Source organism: Netta rufina (assembly GCF_964035555.1).
Source record: "Netta rufina genome assembly, chromosome: 1".
Taxonomy (NCBI): domain Eukaryota; kingdom Metazoa; phylum Chordata; class Aves; order Anseriformes; family Anatidae; genus Netta; species Netta rufina.
Window position 1 is genome coordinate 173,108,324 of NC_140123.1, and position 21,216 is coordinate 173,129,539.

Genomic DNA, 21,216 nt, shown 5'->3' on the forward strand with positions numbered 1-21,216 from the left:
GCATAGGGTTTCTTTCACAGTTTCTTTGTCTGACATACAGGACTTTTCTTTATCATCCCCTGTAGAAATGTGTGCATTCAAAAGTGCATTCAAATGCTATAGCCTCCAAAATGACTGCTACTGTCTGGGGACATCTGCACATCGCTTATGCCTAATGCTGCAGGAGTTCAGCATTTACAGAGATGGTGGGCGTGAACTTACCATTTAAAATGTAGAGCATTAATATGATTTTGTTCAGCCAATTAAAAATTTAATACAAAATGCTCTAAAGATCATAAGCAGAAACTTAAAAGCAAAATGCAGGCACTCAATCCAGCTAATAAGTTCCAAAAGTCTAATATTTTTTCTCATTTGCAGAAAATTGTCCAGCAATTGACTATAAATATGCAATTAACTTAGACTTTTTTAGACTGTTCCATTTACAGGCATAGTAAAATTCCACATTAGGCTTTGTAGAGTAATTAGAAACTTCTTTGTATTAATAAGCAATACTAGCCACTACATTAATCAAAAAGCTGTACTTTGCTGACAATAATGCAGAATTTGCTTCAGAGCTCCAGAATTTATTTGTACAAGAACTCACCATTTTTGTATAGAAAAAAAAAAACAAACATCTAATTATTTGCCATACTGATGACAAAATAAATGCATATATAAAAGGCAAGTTGTACCTTGGAACAAATCACAACTTCACTCGTGAATTCTAAGCAAAATGCATACACAAGTTCACTTCAAAACATCTTCCTTTTTAATTCAATAATGACCTTAACTATTTTGCTGGAGAAGCAAACAAAAAGCGTACGTGTTGTTACAGTTGTTATTTTTCACCAGTCCCATTCACTATGCCTTGACCCGATAAATGCTGGAAGGGATGAAACTGCACGCTGAAGTGAAATGGAAAAAACATTCTGATGACTCAGGTTAAAAAAAAAATGAAACTTCTTGTCCCAGATATCCACTGTGCAACAAATATTAAAGTCTCAAAGGTCTTAGAAGAGCATTGTTTATGAATTTTAGGCTGTCTCTCGGACAGATTATATGAGAAAACTGCTGTAACTTTTACAGCCCAGCACTTGGAATATTCAGAGGGAAAGAAGCAATTCTTACACCTTTTTTTTTTTTTATTTATCTGAAAATAATGATGCTAATGATGAGAACTGTTCATAAGACCTGTGGTTATCTGTCACGGAAATTGAGACAATTTTAGAACTCCTATAAAGGTACCCAATGCAAGGGTTACTCAAAGAAAAAGACCGGCCTAAACATTAGAAAATATTATCATTTAATTGATCTCTGTACTGTGTGAAACTTTAATTTGAAGCTGAAATGTCTCCTCCAGGAAGGATGAAATATAGTGGAGATAATATGTAGCAGGCATAGGTAAGTCTCTAATGTAGAACTGCAGGGAGGGCTCTTCGCAAGCGGCATTTATCTCAGCACTGAGGACAACGGCAGGAAGGGAACATGTTTGCTGACAGAAGCACATAAGAGAAAAAAAGGGAAGTAAACACGGGTTGTTGAACTCTGACAGAGAGAATGTGGTAACAACAATACTGTGTTTCCTATTATTGGGAAGAAATAGGAAGCAAGCCATTGTTTCTGCTGGACACCCTCTGTTAAGATTTTGACAACTTGCATGTAGTTCTGGGTGCAACTTCTCACTTGTGTCAGCAAAGCTGTTCCCCCCACCGTGGCCTTCAGGAGGGGCCCTTCCTTTCACAGGCTCCCTGTCCCACCCAAGGAAAAATGGGACTGGGGAAGACAAATCATTTGCAACCTCCAGATCTCTGCAACCATCAACAGCAGATGCAGAAAAGAGCATCAACACTGGGTACCACTTCAATGTCCCTAGAAGGTGAATCCCCAGCTGACCTCTGGAGACACTGACTGCACAGTCAACATCAGCAAGCACAGCACAGAACAGCATTAACTTGGCACCACAGTGGCGGATCAGAACCAGCTTTTGTCCACCCACTTCAGATACCAAACAGAATGTCTTAAATCCACTCCTACAGCAATCCTAATCTTCTAAATTCAGGGAACTGAGCATGAGGTAGAAGGTCAGAGCTCACGTTAAAGTGTGCTTCTGAGTGACAGAGCTAATTGGCACAGGGCACAAAGGTGGCAGACAACTGGCTTCCAGTTCACTGTCAGCTTGAACTTGACTAAAATAAAGTTAATGCTGTCTTGGATTGTTGTCTATAAAAATGTATAGATACCAGTAGGGCTACTGCTCAACTCAATGTACAGGACGAATCTAGCAGGGTATTTTGTGAATAATAACTGCAGGAGATTTTTAAATATGGATCTAACTACTTGAGAGCACCTCTGATATGGATGCCTTGATGTAACTGCCTTACTGCACCTTGCAGCCCACTCACACATACGCACATACTCATTAAATTTAACCACTCACTCCTGGAAGAGATCCAGACCTCAGAAAGAGGCTGAGATTTTATTCTCAGATCATGAGCTTAAACTATAAAAATCTAAGTAGGTTCACAACAATCATTTACTTCAGATGCTTACCTTCCACTCAAGTTTGCAACTCACTAATGTCTGTTCTAGTACAATGCCTGCTTATTTACAGACATCTAAAAACTAGTCCCATTTGCATACAGCCAAGTAGTATCTTTAATACTCCAGCACAATTTGTCCTTCAAACACAATTTAAGGATGTTGGCTTTCTTGAATGCTTTATGTTAGCAGTAGTAATAGTGCTTAAAGCTAAATAATGTTTTGTTCTAATAATAGGGATTTGGTCACAGTGTTTTCTGTTGGTGTGATTTATTTATTTATTTTGGTCTGATTCCCTACAAATTGGTGGAGAGTCTCGATTTCTCCTGCTTCTTCTACTGCCACATAATTTTAGCTTTTCGTATATTAGGAAAGATTAAGGTTTGTAATAAAGCACTTCAGGATATTCTTTGCCTTACACACCATGTGTCACTCCTTATGATTTAAGGGAGAGATTCATCACAGACATTGACATTGACAGTGCTGATATTTACATGGGATCTCAGTATCTGCGTTCTCAATGGGCAAAAGTCAATGGGCAGAAATGGGCTTTTGGGCTTTTTTATCTCACTGACCTTTTTAGGTGTCTAAGCTACAATAAAAGTATTTGTTGCCTAAAAGTGCCTATATCTTGCTATTATATAAAGTGAGTTTAGGTAACTAGCTCAATTATAGATATCTATGCTGATGAACTCAGCATTTGATCAGATGAAACCAGGCCTACATGCTCATAATACATTTTCTTGGTATTGCAGGAGACTGAAATAATAACTCATTTGCTTATTTGAGTCAAATACTTTTAAATGTTAAGTTTTGGGGAGTAGGAGGTGATTTTTCTTGTTTATTCAACTCATAATAAAATAAGAAATTGAAAAGTATGTGTTCTGGACTCTAAAAATAGTTCTTATAATCTTCCTTCAAATAGATCCACAGATAGACAGCATGGTGTTGAAAACTGAAATTTTGCAATCTTTTCTTCATTGCTCAGAAAAAAAGAAAAAAAAAGTTCATTTTGGCTGAGTAATGAGTCTCTGAACATCATGTTCTGCAATACTCATATTTTGTGCACAATTTTCTTTTGCTGCGTTTATAAAATGTGCAACTCAGAAATGCTGCATTACTAATGTTTTTGTGGCTATCATGGCTACATAGAAGAAAATATATGGAAAGGGAATATGAAAATACACCACCTCATGCTTTATGTACATACCATAGTCAACTAATACTATCCTCTTTGAAAGTAAATCTTCAGGACAAGTCTTATATAGCAAAAGCAAATATCTAGCTGTCTTTAGTCCAAAAAAAAAAAAAAAGTGACAAATTTCATATGTGCCATATTAATTCACAATTTACTCAACTAAGTCATCACATAAACCATCCAAAGAAACACCAATTAAAACTTGAGAAAAATGTTCGATGTTTTACAGAACAACATAGAGGACAGCTTACCTTATGTAAAGACTGGACAATTTCCCAGAGCTGCAAAATTGGAGAGGCAGCATTTTCAGAGCCAATTTTTGACTGCACTGATTAAATTGCTAATAAGGCATTAATTTGCATAAGGTACAAATACTTTGTCTCATATTTTTTGTGGGATTTCGTGAGACTGCACTTTGTAAAAGCTGAATATGTATCATTCTGAAAGTCTACAAAATGTGTAGTACTAAATACAATTTCTTGTGAATGTTGGAGTAGAAGCAACAGAATGTATTTTATTCAAGGCAACAAAACAGCAAAGGATGTTCCTGTTGATATAGATATTGGATATTCACGAGAGAGAGTTCACTACTGAACAGAAAAACAGTAACTGTTTGCTAGATAAAGTGGCAAACTTTTTGAATGAGGCCAAGAATTTCCTAGTAAATCAACTTGCAGGGGAAAAAATAAAATAAAATAAAATAAATATTCAGTTAAAGTCATTCTCTGTGAATTACTTTAAAACTGTTATCATTCAGGCCTGAAGTTTTGTTGACTTAGGTAACTGCAGATACACAAGAGCTTGAGTAATAAGGCATGCCTTAAGGCATGATAGTACTTAATAAAAACAAGTTTGAGTGTGTTAGGTATGAAGAAAATGCAAATCTGAAAGTTACGTTGCATGTTATGTTGCCTAACACTGTGTGAACTCATAGCCTTTTGGTCTGGTTCTTGTTCAATTCTCCTGCAGGCACTTGTTTTCGGTGGTTAGCATTAAGAGATAGCAAGAAGTGAATGGAGAAGACCGTAAGGAACCATGAAGAGACAACAGCAGGACAAGGCAGAGCTGCTGTACCTGGGCAGTGAAAAGAAAAAAAGGGTTTTCATCTGCCTCCAAGGTGAGGAATGGGGAAGAGGCAGTGGTAATAATTCTCCCTCTTGCACACCACCCTTCAGAATTAGCCAAACACACCGGTGGATTGGTTACAAGCTGCAGCACACCGTGTACACAAGTGTACTTTTGTGCACAAGTTGCAAAAGCTCAGGCTGAAGAGAAATATCAGTAGCTTCCTTCTCACTACCTCTAATCTGGCATTCACTGCAATGGCACTGCTGCGAAAACACATGCTCCCTACCAGTCTGCCAGCCCTCCACAGCAGCCACCGCTGCGTCTGCCTGCCCCACAGGAGCACATGCTGCCAGCCTGCTGTCCACTCTGCCTCCCTAATCCACCAACCTCCAAGGCTGGTGGGTTCACCCCTCTTACTATTACAGCTCTAGTAATTCAAGCACATATTCAAGCCAGCATACAAAGTCCAAATGAAGAAAAACTCCACAACTGACTTCAGGCTTGTTCACCACAAGAGTGTTATTTAATGTTTCCCCTAATCTTCTGACCACCTTATATTACCTATATGAATGTATACACAATCAGACACAAGATAAAAGAATGCACTACCTCCAAAATTATTTTTAAGGCTACAGATGGCTGTAATGCTATAAGGGCAGAGCTAACAGCTGTTCTTATCTCAGTAACCCCTTAATGCATTAAATAAAGCAGCATAATCATAGCCACTAACTTTCTTACATTTTGTGGTTGTTGTTTCTTTGTTTTGTTTTAAATAGCTCATGAAGGACATGGGTGAACAAATCATTAATATGTTTGCCGTTCTTCTGTTTTACTCAGGTCACTTCAAATTCTGGTATTGAATCCCTCCATTTATCTTTCATGGATTATGGTGTTTGCAGGCAGTGTATTTTTTTTAGAGTAGAAAAATATCTTTTTGTAGTCAGATCAGATAATGTATTAAGCCTAATTCTGTAGAACCGAGTGTGTGTACATGAGGATTAGTGAGTTATAGAAAAGGTGTTCTTCAGAGGAGACTGTATGCTGTGAAGGCATTACAAAATATAAGGTAAAAGGCAAATGAGCTTGAATAGAATTATATCACTGTCTTTTCTGGCAACTTAATTTTTAATGGTATTAGTCTTGTGAAAGGCTCCTGTAACTCTTAGTTTTAACTTGGCAAATATTTATAGTTGCATAATTATGTTAAGGAAAAACATTTGTATCCAGCCTGTAAAAAAATACACATGGTCTACAGCTTTTAGGTTTATAATTTACATACATAAATCTTTAAATATGTGTTATATTTGTTGGAGGTTCACTCAGTTTTCATCCAAATGATGAAAAACAAGTAAGCAGTAAGTGTAGGTGTACATTATAGTGGGAATGTGATAGTTGTATGCATTACTTCACATAAGCATAGTGACAAAAGTATTCGGCAATTGATGAAATAATTTTATTTAAAGAAGGAGATATACCGCTTACTGATTAAAGTATAATTTATTTCTGCTTTGCCTAGAGGGGCAGCTGTGCTGGCAGAAGCCCTCAGCCTTGAGGGAGAGACTCTTGGCTGTAGTATCTACCAGGGTAAAGCAGGTTTATTTTTATGGGCAGAAATCCACACAAGTCCTGCCAACAGAGTCTCCTCAAGAGAGATACAAATTTTACGCAACTCCCAGCTGGCCTGAATACTGCCACAGCAGCACCTTTCCCTCACAGCTCACTTTTCTTTTTTCTTTCTCTCTGAACTAATCAGCTTCTTTCAAGCCACCCTGAGTATTTGAGAGAAATATAACAGCTTTAACAGCCACAGACAAAAGATTCAGATTGTACAATTTTGTTATAGCTCTACAGCAGCTATTTTGTGCATGTACGTGTTTTTTAAAGATTGTAAACTTAGCAAAAACAGCCTCTCAAAAGTCAACCTATGGTCCACAAAAGAACTGCTCAATCTGATCTAATATTTATTCTGCTGTATTTTAGGGTTTAAATTAAAGCCAGTTCTCCGACAGTACAGGATGTCCTTTCCCTTTGAGGCACAGAGGTTTTTTAGGTATCTTGGGCTACAATGCCTTCCCTTAAGAGCAGGGCAGCAAACGAGTTGATGCATTGCTGGACTGCCTGAGAATAAAATCCCAGCAGCCTGATGTAATATATCACATAGCTTTCCTTCCTTTCTCTACTTTCAAAACCTTGCATCTTTTCACTGCTGTCACCAGTATTCTTATTCCTGCGCAAAGAATCACTGCAACAATATCCAGACAAGAAATTGCCATTTCTCTGAAAAAAAAAAAAATCTTACATAAGCTCTTCTCTTTTTTGGACAAACAATAGTTTCTCTTGGTTCCCTTTTGCAGCAGAAAGTAGGCAGCTCATATCTCCCCCGCAGGCCCCAGGTAAACTTGTCTACCAAGTGAAGAAATAAACAGGGATTCCCTCAGGCAAGGTCAGTGGGACAGATGAAATTGACCATGGGAGCATGAGTTCAACCAAATACAAAAGATTCCACACTGTGTGGGGTTCGGATAAATAACTCAGGTCTAAGTCTTTTAGGAACACAAACGCAAACTGTTCCCTTCTTGATTGGGGTAACAAAAAAAGAACACACAAAATTAATGAACTTAGCAGGGACTGACCAAACAGTTCAACCTCAGAGCAGTGAGAATAGCCATGAAGTAAGTCTTAGCCACTTGGCACTGGAAAACAGAACCTGCTCTGCTTTTTTGGATCAATAAAAATTTCCGTTACTTCCGTTTCCTTCATTCTTTAGGGGTCTAAATTTACTATTAAGTAATTTCTAAAGGGTCAGTTCTGACAGTTCATGGGGTAAGACAAAGCAATGGCAGTGAAACATCTTCTCCAAGCATTCAATTCTTTCATGTTCTTACTAGGTGTAGAATCTACATCTCCTTACTCTCCAGTACTGACAACATGCAGAGCAAGTTCCCCTCCTTCACCCCTATGCCTTCTTTCACACTGTTCTCCTTGAAAGAAATAGTCTTCCTTTTCTATCTATCAATATCTATTAGTCCTTCTATGAACCTGGTCATAGAAATGTTCCAAACATCCTCTGCTTATAGAACTGTATTTGCTTCTCAACGTACTTTCAAACTAGGCTGTTCAGACTACAGTTGTAACTTCTGATTTCATTCTGTGTTAGGTAGATGAGAGGATTGGCTTGAAAGTAGGATTTAAGCTCCAGTTATTAAGAGATAACAACCTCCTTATCCAGGACCCAATACCACTGAAATTAAAGAACCCAATTTAGGTGCCTAATTTAGGTTTGATTTGATGAGACTATTTTTCTGCTTATATATATATAAAAAAAAGTATTTATACAACTGGGATAAAGCTGGTAAATGGTAAAAAAAAAAAAAAAAAAAAAAAAAAGTGTAACTACCTTATTTGGGTCAAAAACATATTCTCTGTCCTCAATAAAAAGTATAATTCAATATTCTGAAAGAACCCTATTCTATTAGACTGGCAATTTGAGTATAATAATTTTAAAATAAGCTTGTACGTGTTAACTACAATATTTCTGCTATTTTTTCAGGAAATAGGTACAAGGAAAAGAAAAAGAAAAAAAATGGCCTTGTATATTCATGAGTGAGTGAGAACAGGATTTAAATTTTAGATATACAGCTTTTAAGCAATACTTAAATACATCCAGAAGTGCAAGCTGATTACCTAGTTAAGCAAGAATGTCTAGTTTCATTAACAGCTGTTAATGTTGTCAGAAGAACTTATTTTAATTATGGAAATGACAGGTTTTTATATCCGATTACAATATAAATACATATAAATACAATATAACTATGTTTTTCAGATTGCATAAAACAATCAACTTTATTATTAAACAGAATATTGGAAGTAATTTCTTCATTTTTTAATCACAAAAATAATTCTGAGTTGGAAACCCTCAACTGGATCAACACTCCCTTATGCATTTGGGCAGTATAGGACATGGCAATGTACCCATGATATATCTTCATTTCACATGTCGGAGCACTTTTTTCATGGCACTGAGGGAGAACCACCTGTGCATGTGCACATGAACCTTGAAAACAAGCACTGCAGAATGAGTTCACAGGCTGCATGCTGGTACCTGGCTTCACAGTGCTGTACAAGCAATAAGTAGAGAATAATGCCTGTTTCACCCACCCACCACTAAAGCACCTGAAACAAATCCATACTGCAGAGTCCACATCTCCCACTCATGAGGTCACCAGCTATTATTACTCAAGGAAATCTTAAAGATCCAACCTTTAATCATTTTTACAGTGTTAAGTGTAATGTTTTTGAATGTGTATTTTTGTAAAGTAGTTCTGGAATCCAAGATATTCTCAACAACAAGGCTTAACAATGACCATAAAACTCAACACTTTTTATTTTCAATATTTTAGTATTACTGTTTGTGAATTGTATTGTTTGATTGTTAACTCTTCTCATATTGTATTTGGTATTCAATCTTTTATTAGCATCCTGTTTGACAGATATACTGGTATACAAGACAACACAGCCAAGACTGTGTGCCCATTGTGAACAGATAACACAACAGTTCATCAAAAACAAAGACCTTGCTGGCTATGGCCTACAATTACCATACAGATGTAATAAAAGCAAAGGCCAACATTCTTTCCAAATAAATAAATACATAAATAAATATCTGAAGACAAATAAATACAACTCAGAAAATATGACCCATTATTCTACTTCTCCTAGCTTGAAGAATATTTGCCTCTGTGAAACTCCTCAAAGTAATATTTTCTCAGGTTAACATCTCTTGTCCTTCTACTCTATTTTCATCTCTTATGCTTGTCATCCTTCTCAGGCTACATGTTTTCCTTTATCCTCACCATAAGGAGACAGAATATGAAAGGCAGAATTAAAAAAAAAATGGTAAAAATGTAAACACTTGTAAGTCTAAAGATAGCGTGAAAAATACATAAATACTTGTTACTATGGAAGAGCATCAACTATGCCATATAAAAGCTGTCTTACAAGTGAGCATGTTTGTGACAGTTTCCAGTTTTGAACACAGAATGCTTGTAAGATGAGCAGAGTAGAATAGTAACTTCACTTTTTACCTTGGAGTAATATTATCATATATAATATAAAATATATATTATTATAAAGGAGGAGAAGGAAAATGCTCTTACAGAAAGAAAGAGGACAAAGAAAGACACAGGACACATCAAAGGACAAAGAGGATGGATACATTAAATTATTTGTCTGGAAACAGAGAAATCATTTTTCCTTCTCCAAGTGATACAGGAGCCAACAAGGAGATACAAGAGGTATTATGCTGAATCTCGTTGGGAGATTCGACTTTGGGAGAGTAGACTTTGCCCTCCTAAGGGATCCACTTAGTAGAGTATCATGGGACAAAGCCCTGGATTGAAGAGATGCCCAAGAAAGATGGTTGATATTCAAGGATCACCTCCACCAAGCTCAGGAGTGATGCATTCTAACCAAGAGGAAGTCAGGCAAAAATGCCATGAGGCCTGCAAGAATGAACAAGGAGCTTGTGACCAAATTCAAACAGAAAAAGGAGGCCTACAGAAGCAGGGTGGACAGATAGCCTGGGAGGGATACAGAGACATTGTCCAAGCAGCCAAGGAACATCACAGAAAAGCCAAACCTCTATTAGAATTAAATTTGGCCAGGGATATCAAGGGCTACAAGAAAGGCTTCTGTAGATACATCAGTGATGTATGATATATGATGTATGCAGTCTTCACTGTCAAGAGCTCAAGCCACGTAGCCTGGTCCTGAGAAGGCAAAGGCAAGGACTGAAAAAATGATAAGAGGGACACTACAGGCCCACTGAAGAAGATTGGGTTCAAGACCAGCTAAGGAACCTAAAGATGCACAAGTCAATGGGTTACATCCAGGGGTGGATGTATCCACAATGGGATACGTCCAAGAGATACATCCAAGGATCATGAGGGAACTGGGGGATGACGTTACTAAGCCACTGTCAATCATATTTGAGAAGTTACAGCAGTCCAGTGAAGTTCCTACTGGCTGAAGAGGGAAAACATAACTCTCATTTTTAAAAAAGGAAAAACTTAAGACCCAGGGAACTACAGGCCAGTCAGTCTCACCTCTGTACCTGGCAAGATCAGGGAGCAGATCCTCCTGAAAACTATGCTAAGGCACACAGAAAACAAGGAGGTGACTGGTGGCTGCCAACATGGCTTCACCAAAGGCAGTCAATACCCTCAGTCATGCCTGACAAATCTGTTGGCCTTCTACGACAGGTTTACAGCATTGGTGGATAGGGGAAGAGCAACTGACATCGTCTATCTGGACTTCTGCAAAGCATTTAACACTGTTCCCCATGATATCCATGTCTCTAAACTGGAGACATGGATTTGACAGATGGACCACTCAATGGGGAAGGAATTAGCTGGATGGTTGCACTCAAAGAGCTGCAGTCAACCGCTCAATGTGCAGGTGAAGATCGGTAACGGGCAGTGTTCCTAAGGGTCAGCACTGGGACCAGCGTTGTTTAACTTCTTTGTCGGTGACAGGGACAGCGGGGTTGGGTTTGCTGATGACACCAAACTGTGTGGTGTGGTCAACACACTGGATGGAAGGGATGCCATCTAGAGGGACCTGGACAGGCTTCAGCAGTGGGCCTGTGCGAACCTCAGGAAGTTGAACAAGTGCAAGGTCCTGCACATGGGCTGGGGCAATCCCAAGCACAAATACAGGCTGGGTAGAGAATGGATTGAGAGCAGCCCTGAGAAGGACCTGGGTGTGTCGGCTGATGAGAAACATAACACAAGCCAGCAACTGCAACCCAGAAAGCCAACTGTATCCTTGGCTGCCTCAAAAGAAGTGTGGCCAGCTTGTCGAGGGAGGCAATTCTCCCCCTCTGCTCTGCTCTTGTGAGACCTCACCTGGGGTGCTGTGTTCAGCTCTGGGACCCGCAGCACAAGAAAGACATGGAAGTATTAGAACAAATTCAGAGGAGGGCCATGAAGCTGATCAAGGGGCTGGAGCACCTCTCCTATGAAGACAGGCTGAGGGAGTTCGGGTTGTTCAGCAGGGAGAAGAGAAGGCCCCAGGGAAGCCTTTCAATACCTAAAGGGAGCCTACAAGAAAACTGGGGAGTGACTCTTTGCCAGGGAGTATAATGCTAGGATAAGGAGTAATGGCTTTAAACTAAATGAGGGTAGATTTAGATTAGATTTTAGGAAGAAATTTTTCACTCAAGAGGGTGTTGAGGCACTGGAACAGGTTGCTCAGCCAAGTTGTGGATGCCCCATTCCTGGAACTGTTGAAGGTCAGATTTTATGGGGCTTTCAGCAACCTGGTCTGGTGGGAGGTGTCTCTGTCCATGGAAGGAAGGCTAGAACTAGGTGTTTTTTTAAGGTCCCTTCCAATTCTATGATTCTATGATTTTGTCAATAATTAAAATAAATATTTTTAATTTAAAAATATAAGGCAAGTCAAAGCAAGTGATCCAAAAGGCTAAGTCTTCAGAAGAAATCAGAAGAGTATCTTAACCCTTACTGTGTGCAAACCAAGAGTAACACAGTGCAATAGTACCAAGGAATGCAGATCAAGATTTAGAACTAGTCACAGAAACAGAGGAATTGCCAATTTAGCAGTACTGTTGAATTGTTTGAGTGCATCTCCAAACATAAGTTACAGAAAATACCACAGTGTGTTTAAGTGTCAGTTTTAAGTGCCCTTCCTTGATTTTTCAGCCTCATGTCATTTTGGCCCTTACATTCATCAGCTTTGCTTATAAACCTCTTCTACTACTCTAATATAGCTAAAACTGAAACAGGCCATGTATGGCACTCATAATGATATAGTATTGTGTATGAATGAGAAAATAAGCTAAATTGAAATAATACTCTCCTATCCAGCATAACCATATCAAAACATCTCTTTTTGGATAACTATATCAGAAAAACATGAGAACAAAAGCCCGTACGCCTCTAGCCAACATAATTATATCTGCACAAGAATAAGAGAAAAGGTTCTCTTTTCCCATTATTCTTCAGCAATACAATGCATGCTTCATGCTTTATACATACAGGCTATTATGGCATATTCTTTTCTATGTATTTTCCTGAAATATACAACCTAGAGGTCACAAAATATACAAGCTTTTGTCACTCCTTCCTAAAACCTGGTGTTGTGACTTCTAATCATGGGCTACCAAGTCCCCTTTTATAGTGCTGATGAGAGGAAGAGAAAGAGGATGCCTAATGGAAGACAGCCAGTTAGGACCTCTGTGTGATACAGTGAACAATCCCAAAAAATTCCTCAGTGCAGAAAGGAAGGCCTTAGTTTAATAGTATGTACAAATTACTACAAAGATGTATATCTTAAAAAAAGTGTTTGGTAATGGGTTGATATGCTCATTGCCTTCTTCAGATTCCAGCACCAATTTCCTCCTACAGTCCATTCTGTTCTCTCCACCTGCTCTCAGACGCAATCTCTTTGCTCAGCCAGGTTGAGTCTCTGTCTCAGGCATATTTTTTTCTGAACTTTAAATCAGTCATCAGTTCCAGGCTACAGTTTATGTCTCATTGGTCTCCATTTCTAACATCAGCAGGAGGCATTGTTAGATGCTGAAAACATGGGGTCTAGTATCAAGCTTCAGACCCAAATCCAGCCCAGGCATAGCACTCAAAGGCAGTTGACTTCTAGAAGAGACTCTAGTAAGTAAATTCTAGTGGAGAACTTACCCACCAATAGGAGAATCATCAAATAATTTAGCAGATACAATTCCAATTGTTAAGAAATCAGACAACTACATTCCCATGGGGAGCTTATCTGCATCAAGTTGTTTTTTTTTTCCCTTCTGTTTGAAACTTGTCCTGAGGGCCACATTAAGAATGCAAACTATAGGAGCCCAATTTAGTAACTGCAACTCCTATGGCATTTTAATTCAACAGTGTTGCAAAACATTAAATGTCCTTCATGTTAAGGCTTTCAATTTCTGTCTCCCAATGTGGTCAGCAGAGAAAAGCAGCAGTATCTAAGAACCCAAGCTGTTAGAACCGGTAGTTCTAACATAGTCCTATGTCACTTCAAAAATTCTAACCCTCACTGCCAAATATTTATACAATTATCCGAGAAAATAGAAAAAAAGGCCACAAAATACTTCATTTCTAGTGTTAAAAAGTTCTAACATTTTTTTTTTTATCTCCAATACCAATCAAATAAGTTATAAGAGAATCTAGTTTTGTTTAAAGAAATAAAATATGCATGTTGCACGTGTGTTTTTTTCACTGTAACGTACACATTTGTTTTCAATATTTTTTTTAATTTGGAAAACAAGCACTGAGAAGTATAAGCCTGAAAGTTCACAGTATGACGTTGAAACAATTTGAGATTTCATCCTTTATTTTCTCCTTTTTGCTTGTTCCATAGACTTCAAGAATATCTAAATGATTGGTAGCTTCTTATACTGGGAAGCATGTTGTTAAGCATAAATGTGAAAATGTAAATTAAAAATATATTTCTTTGAAAATAAAATCACTTCTATGCTTAGGGATTACGTAGTGCTGTTTTGTGACTCTTTTTACCAATTTCTGTTGCGTGGACCACATGCATGAGGCAACATACATCATCATACTATCATTATCACCATCATAGTGACAGCAAATGGAAAAAGTTCTTTGATGCCAAATACACTTTGAACACAATTACAACTCTGTCTAATACTTGTTATCCCTGTGTGTCAAAACCAGGAATGCTGCCAACAGTCTGCTACCACTGAGGCCATATGATGGGAGGCACATGCACATGCCTGAAGGAACAGCAGGAGTCTGCAAGCAGGTGTGGAAAGCTACTCTAAAGGATCAGAACACTTTAAAAATATAGAGAAAGATATGAGAAACCATGAGTACAGGAGATGTTCTGAGCTGTCTTCTGCATAGCATGTGCTTTCTGAATGTTCTCAGATTGATCATCACCTTGATCATCACCTACAGCTGAGTCCTCCGTAAGAAAACCTGAAAGAGAGCTAAAAGTGAAATAAATACTGTCAAAACAACTGGAAAGTGCTCTTTTGAGGGGTATTCAGAATGGAGGAAAGTAAGCACCATTTAAATAACCCTGCATGTGTTTGGGCAACTCAAGTCTGCAGAGGTTTATACTTCAACTGTTAAAATCACACACTGTCATTATCTCTCATGGTAACCATACGAACAGAATGTCACATCCACCTACTCTGAAATATTCCTGTTCGTGTAATGTTTGGGCTTTCTACAGTTTGTCAATAGTTGGCTTGCAGTACAAGTTTCCTACTGTATAAAGTTATTTGAGAATTCTGTAAGTTTTCCACCATTATTCAGAACACCACTTTCTTGCTGGGTAGAACTGAAATACATTCAGTACTTCACATTGAATAACTATGACACCAAGTTAAAACAAAACACATCAGCAGCTAAACCTAAAAATATATATAAATAATAATTTCAGGATTAAGTTTATTCTCTAGTGCTTAAGTGCTTAATTAATTAATTAAGATTAATTCAATTTTCTTAAGATCTTATGTCTTACAGCCACCAATGGGAAGAATATACCATGAAGTGTCAAGATAAGGTCCCATTCTTTTCCAACTGTTTTCCTCTTTCTTTTGGGGGAACATTTTTAATTGTCCTAGTTATGTCAATATCCTTTGGGAAATGGTTATTCACTTTTTTTTTTCTCCCCCAGCAAACACTCTTCATGCACATCCCTGATTACATATTACTGCAAGTGTCACAAGACAGGAAAGCATCATCTCCTGAAAATAAAAAATTATTAGGAAGTAACTGGTGACTTGACCTTGATGATAACAAATAAAGTAACTATTTAGCACTACTGTATAAACTAAAATCAAAAATATAATCAACAAAAGGAGATCATGAATCACCTCCCCCCAGACATAAAAGTTATAAACTAAAATTCTTGAGACTGCAAGGGGAGAAAAAAAAAAAAAGAGAGAAAGTGTTTGTCAGCCACCATGATTTGGTGAGCTAAAATTTTGTTCTTCAATAAAAGCTTAAGGTTGTTTTGATCACTTAACTTTATAACTTTAAGAACAACAGCTATAAAAAATATTGGAAGCACACAAGCACACAATAGATTGTAAAGCTAAGCAGTGTTCCCCAGTCAGTAAGTCCAACAGCCTGTACTCCTGAAGTCATGGATATTATCCCCTTACTCCTATAACCCCATTACTTTTGTTTAAATGTTCCAAGGTTTACAATAAAATTATGAAAGTTGGCACAATGGCTCACAAATACATACAAGCCAAGGAATGCAGGTTTGGACTAAGATGCACATGTGGAATGCAGCCTGTTTCTCACATTCACTTGATACATAAAACAGTTGGTCAGTGAGGTCCTGTTTTCCTATGTAACCTTTTCCTTGGTGTTGTGCAAACTTTAGGCCACATATGTATTACATGTACAGGAACAGAAACTAGTAACATTCCCTATCAGCGATTAATTGCAATGACCTAACCCTTTTTTTTTTTTTAATAAATATCAAAAGAAAATTACTTTTTCATAGACATACTGACCTTGAAACATTAAATTCATTTAATATCACAGGTAATTAGTATAACCAAATACTATTCTTCTTTTTCTTGATCTTCAAATAATAAAATGGACAGCATTAACTCTAGCAAGTTTAAGGGATAGAGTTAATTCAGAATTGTATACAGATACTGTATTTGCTAAAGCGGGAAAAATCAAGAAAATTTCAACTCAAGAAAAATTCAACTCTTCACAAGTATCTCCTGATGTTGCAATAGGAAAAAAATCAGGTGAGCTGTAGCCTCTTCCCTTAAACTGGAAAGGGCCCAATAATAACCAGAGTTACTGGAAGCAAAACCACCTGCATGTCATAAAAAGAAGACAAGATAATTTACTTAAGAAACAAGGAACACTGAAGAGGATATTTTAAAAAAAAAAAGTCTCCCCCAAAAGTTTCTATCTACTGTTCCTTCACCACTTTACATGTAAAACACCTCTTCAGATCAGTTGTATCAGCATGTAATCGAAAGTCTTCCTATCCATAAAATGTAGGAATTTAGTTTTCTGCAATCCATTAAGACCCACATCTCTATCATATTGAAAAAATAGTGCTGAATTCATCAACCAAAATCACTCAGTGCAACCACAAGAAAAAAAAAGGAAAAAAAAAAAAAAAAAAAAACACACAACCTCCAGCCCTCCAGCTACCACTCTCTGCCCTATCCAAAACAATTAGCTGCTTTGCTCTGAAGCCACTTACATTAAAAGACTGTGTTCCAAACTAAGTTAGCTCAGTGATTACAGATATGCGTAGTTCTATAATAACTTGCACAAATAATAAAAATATTGGAATATACTTTCTTCCTCTTTGTGGAAGGAGTATATATTCAGCACTCATTCTCACGTACAGTATTCAAAGTAGGCATGGAAGAAGAGAGGAGAGCACTGTCTTTTAAAATAAGAAGGGAATTGTTTATACTTTATTCGCAGATTTAAAATGTATACATAAAAGCATTCGCCAGTTTTATTGAACTACTTGTCGGTTTTCTGTTTCCTTTTGATATCAGTCTACCTCCCTCTGTCTTGAAGACTAACTTTCTTATCATGATTCATCTCGACAGAGCTGAGGCAATATATTTTTGGCTTGATTGGTGTGCAGTTAAGTTTATGGCCCCATTCGTGCAATGGAAGCTGCAAGCACCTCTTTCATTACTATTTGATAAGTAACGTGAGACCCACAGGTGGATGTCACTATGGAAACAGGAGTGATTATTATAGAGACCAATGAAACAGGAATGGATGCTTCCGTGAGGCATCAGCATCCCTCAGAAGGCTGTTTTGGGGAAAAGCAAGAATAATTTCAATAACATTTCTTCTTTACTGAAAGCTCAGACTGGTGCCTGAAAAAACTCTCTAAATGTTATTTTACTTTGGTTTATTTTCTTGTGCACCTCTGACTTAAGAAGCAGCGGGGAATCCACATGAATGCTGCGGGCCTGCAGAACTGTGTGGCAGCCTGCCCTCCCAGGAGCACCGGGAGACACTCTGGTCTTCAAAGTGCAAACAGCACGGCTTCTTGGGCTGTTTTATGATTGTTTATAGTGTCTTGTTGGGGCTACTTCAGCAACCACAAAGCCAGGGCACAGAAAACACTGTGAGCATGGAGAAATGCTCTTCTCTCGGGACAAGCCTACAACTGCCCCTGGCCACAGTCCCCTCTGTGCTACAGAGGCCAAGGAGAAATAAAGATGGAGAAGGGGCACCCTCCCTGCTCCGGCACGAGCCTCGCAGGCAGCTCGCCGCACGGCCCCCAGCCAAACCCAGCAGCCTTTGGGGATGTCACCACCAGCGCTACGCAGCTCGGAGCAGCCCGACCCGGGGCCATTGGGGGCCACCATCGGGGTCCGCCCGGAGCCCCCTGCCCAAGGTCACCCCGACCGCTGCGCTGTGACGTCACGGCCCCTCACGGCGCTGATGACGCCACACGGGGCAGCCCCGCCGCCGGCACTTCGCTCCCCCCGCCCGCCCGCGCTGCCCCCGCGCCCGGCAGTGCCGGGGAGGGACGGGGCTGCGCTCCCCCACCCCGCAGCCGCGGCCTCGGCACCGCTGTCAGAGTCCGGAGCCCGCAGGGGCGTCTCTCTGGCAGCGGATGCTTCGGTACCGCGGGGTGGAAGGGGGGGTGGGCAGCGCATCTGTCCGTCCTTCTGTCTGCCTGTCCATCCACCCGTCCCTGCGTGGGCGGCGGCTCGTGGGCGTGTGTGTGACTGACACTGCGGCGGGGCAGCCGCCCTCCCGCGAGGAACCAGGGGGCTGGGAGGGGGGACGACGACAACGCCGGCGCCCCCCGGCTGCGGCAGCCCCGTCTCCGTCCCCCGCAGCCCTCCCCGGCGGGGGCGACCTCAGCGGCCTCGCTGCTCCTCCTCCCTCCTGGCGGGTAGGTTACGTTACCTGCTCTCTAGCTCGGGCTGGATCTAATCCCGCGGCCGCCGGCTCCCTTTCGCGCTGCCGCGGGGGGGTGAGGGGTGAGCGGGGCTATTAATTTATTTATTCCCCCATGAGGCGTCCTCGGCAGCACAGCCGCGAGGAGGGAGGCCCGGGTGCTGCTGCTGCTGCTGCGGGGCCGACGGGGCGCCGCTATCCCGGGGGTGCCGCGGGGGAGCGGCCGAGGCGCTTCGGCACCGGCGCGGTGGGGCGGGGGCTGCCGAGGAGACGCCTCCCGGGCTGCCCAACCCGGCTCCGCGGGGCCGGCGGGGGCGCGGCGCCCAGCCCGGCGACACCGAGCCAGCGCCCGGCCCCCGCCCGATAGCATCACCCCCCCGCCACCTGCCCACGCCGGGTCGCGGAGCCTTGCCCCGCGACCTCGCCGGGGGTGGCGGCTGCGGCCGCGTACCGCGCTGTGCACCTCGCTCCTGGCACGGCGAGTCGGGTCCGGCCCCCCCGCGGCCGGCACCACCCCGTCCTCCGCCCCTCCGGGGCGCGGAGGGCCGAGGAATTGGCGTTATGGGGCTGTTTGAGATCGCTAGCTGTTCCACGCGGAGGTTGCAGAAAGAAACACTCAGTTTGTATGTTAAAAAAAAAATAAATACATAAATACATCACAGCGAGCTTGTTGTCCAAAATATGGGAACTTCATCTCATCAAACAGACCAGTCAACAATGAGTTCTTGATGAAAATCGTCATCTCTCCCTTCAATCCCCTTTTCTCGCCTTCCAAAAGTCAATCCCCTCTTCTTCCCCCCCCCCAAAAAAAAAAAAAAAGTTACACAACTTTTTTGTGTATGTCACGAACATATTAATGAGAATGGCCACTAAATTCTCCTAAAATCCTATCCTTGAGGCTAAAAGGCTCATGGGGAAAACTGCAGAACATAACCACATAATTGCATAAAGCCCTTACCGTAATGCCTACTCACACAGGTAGGGTTGCACTTTATGCGGAACATTTAAAGTAGTCTAAGAAGCATAGAGAGTAATTACAGTTGTTGAAGTGGTGTTGCAAAAGTAAATATGGTTATCAGGATTATTTATTTTTATATATATAACTTTATTGCATGTACATTGTTTGGCATGAGCTTTATGAATAGGATCTTTATAGGCTTATCAGGAACTGAGGCTACATCTAGGAAGAAAGAAAGAGAACTGGGGTTGGGTATATTCCAGTTTGCTGAACAGCTGTTGAACAGGACAAGGACTTGATAGGCTTGTCTATTTTCCGGTAATAACATTTGAATCCCTTTGATATCATCAGCCAAAATGAACAAAGAAGTTTGGAAAATAATCTGCAAAGGAGCATGGCACCCCAGAAAAGGCTGCAGCATGAATGGCAATACCTATTACCCATCAGAGTCCAAGCACAGAGGACTGCCATCTTGAAGAACACAAGTTCATAAAAATCTGGTTTCTTTAGGTCCATTGCTTATTTACTTTATTTGCTTTTATGTGAGAAATGTGAGGAATTTTTCTATTTTAAACTAACGTTAAACCAGAAGACAGACTCAGAAAGCTCAGTAATGTAATATTTTATCTTTCCTTCTTTCTCTAAGATATTGTTCTTGTAATGCATCATCAGCTTCCACTGCCAGTTCTTTAGATTCAGAAGGAGAGAGTAATTTGTCATGTACTTGTAAAGCAGCCAGTATACTCCAGTCTCTGGGCAGATCCTGGCACAGTAGTCGTGTAAGTAGCAGTAAGTAGTTCACTGGGTGACACAGCAAACACTTTTGTTGCTGAAACTGACTGAAAAATTAAGAGTCGTTTTTGCGGCATCACATAAGCTGAGCAGTACCTGAGTTACTTTCCTGAGTCCACACATATTTTTAGGGACAAACATCCATGGTGACTGCCAGGGCAGCTCAAAGTCATAGTTGCTTTGATGTAGGTAGCAGTGTCAGTCATCCCTTGTGCAACTGTGTGAAGGGAGCCTGTGCCCAGAATCCCCAGTCACATTGTCCGCCCCGGCATCGGGTTGCACTGCAGGCTTTGGAAGACCAAAAAGCAATTGAGAGAGGCCCACTAGAACAAGCAAAGGGGAGAGCGGTCACCAGTGACTCTTGGGTCTATGAGCAAAGGGGACTTTGGTACAAATGGCTGTGGCATTGTACCTGCCTTCCAGGGAGGCCCACAATTACAGGACTACAATTGTTTAAATTAGGGTTTTTCAAGCTGCTGTTACTGAAATCAAAACTTTATGCTGGGCATTATAGGAGTGGTAAGCTGTCTTCAATATTGAAACACTTTGTGTGCCCTGAAGAAAATCATAGGCCATAGGGGATCTTAGACGGTTCATGTAAAATGCAGAAGAACATGGGTGAATTGTCTTTTACAGTGAAATATTCACAGTTTACATACTGTTATATAGAATGTCAAAAGTTCAAAAGGGGAGCTGAGACAATAGGTGCATGAAGGTGGAAACGATACTGTTTTTTCATTGCATAGTTC

General features: G+C 40.4%; 1 protein-coding gene across 1 annotated transcript in view; it reads right to left on the bottom strand.

Annotated features, from left to right (window-relative positions):
• SLC16A7 (solute carrier family 16 member 7) overlaps window positions 1-18,833 on the bottom strand; it is a gene marked incomplete at its 3' end in the record, with an annotated part of 78,042 nt that extends 59,209 nt beyond the window's left edge. Inside the window, exon 1 of the mRNA XM_084306378.1 lies at window positions 18,727-18,833. The remainder of the gene's footprint in view (window positions 1-18,726) is intronic.
• Window positions 18,834-21,216: the final 2,383 nt, after the last annotated feature.